Source organism: Capsicum annuum, chromosome 1, assembly GCF_002878395.1.
Source record: "Capsicum annuum cultivar UCD-10X-F1 chromosome 1, UCD10Xv1.1, whole genome shotgun sequence".
NCBI classification, from domain to species: Eukaryota; Viridiplantae; Streptophyta; class Magnoliopsida; order Solanales; family Solanaceae; genus Capsicum; species Capsicum annuum.
Genome location: NC_061111.1, coordinates 89,091,146 through 89,092,915, shown reverse-complemented (window position 1 = coordinate 89,092,915; position 1,770 = coordinate 89,091,146).

The window sequence follows — 1,770 nt, the reverse complement described above, 5'->3', positions numbered from 1 at the left end:
TTATTTGTCTTCTCTTTGTTCTTGCAAGGTTTGGATTCGAGGTCAAAACCTTTTCAAGAAGGGAAGGATGATACAAGTCAAATGGCCACCTTAATTTTTGAAGACATGATTGGAGGTCATCATTTAAAGGCTCAAGACTTGGTCACCCCGAGGGCACAAGAATATGCAAGGAAGGCCCATTTTGAGCACAAGAAAGACCGTGTGTGAAAGATTGCTTGGAGTATTGAAGACTTGAGGACTCACGGTTTTGGACAACACTTAATGGGTCATGATTTGGTCATCTTCATTAAGGGTATTTTGGTCACTTCATTGGGTCCAAATGTACTCCATGGCCACCCCACCCTTTAAGGGCATTGTTGTCATTTTGCCTTGTCTTGTAATAGAATATAAATATAATATTTAAGGTCTTTTTCTCATTAGTTGTTCATTGGTATAAGACTTGGAACATAAAATATCTTTAGTTGTAGGGCTTGGAATAGCCGCCACACCGAAATGAGGGCAATAAGTGTGGATATCACTTGTGTTGTAATGTTGGGTTGAGACGTTGGTGTTTAGAGGAGGTAAAGTTTCTCTTGTGTCAACGTAGGAGTTAGGTTAACCGTTGTGTGTAGTGTTAAGGGTCCAAGATTACCATATTCTTGGATTCTTAAGATTATACCGACCAAGGTCTAACTATCTATCCATTTTGTTTATGTTGTAATCGTTTGTTTGTGTTCTTGTAATTCAAATCCTTGACTTGTTGTTCTTGTTCCATTGTTGTTGTTCTTCATCTTGTTGTTGTTAGCTGTTTTTAGGTGATAAACACATCAATACATTGTGTTTTTGTTATTGTTTGTTGAATTCGAGTGTGGTCTTCAAAAGGGTCCTCGGATCTTTGATCTTGTGGACTGATTTTGAAGTGTGTTTCGTGTTGTCCTTGTAATTCTTGTATCAAAACATCATCCAACAAAGATTCCCACCGATTTTCTCTCATATCTTGCAATCTTTTCTTTGAGATGTTAAGAAACTCCACAATATTAATAATATCTTGATCCTTTTTTTTTCATAAAATCTTGCTCAACTCATTTTACATGTCCAACACTTTCAACATCAAGTGAAGCATAAAAATAAATTTGAATGTTTTAACCTTTGTCAAAAGATATTCCGCTTGATTTCTAATACTTGAGGTGAACCTTCAATTTCAATCACTCCAAGAACATGAACAATAGACGAGAAAATAACAAGAAAGTTATCTAATATTTTGAAATATAATCTCCAACGAGTATCGCTCGGTCTTTGAAGCCCACGTTCTTGGTGTAATTCTTGTCTAGTATGAGCTTCACTAGACTCAAGTAATTTCTTCAAATTTTTAGCTTGGTAATGACGAAGTAAATCTCTATGCTTAAAAGATCCTCTAACAACATTCAACATATTAGTAACAAGATCAAAAAAGTCTTCAACTTTTAAATTTTTTTAGCAATAGCTACAAGTGTTAGTTGCAACTAATGTACAAAAAAATGAATATAATATACCGAAGGACTATCTTTCATAATTAAAGTTTTGAAACCATTTATCTCTCCCTTCATATTACTAGCTTTATCATAACCTTGTGCACATATTCTGCATGGACTTAGTGAGTGATCTAAACACAAAGAATAAATTTCATTCTTCAATGAGCATGTCGACATATCATTAACATCAACAAGACTGATAAATCATTCTATTACTTCACCATTCTTATCAACATACCTAGAATCAAGAGCCATTTGTTATTAGTGTGAGATGTTTTTG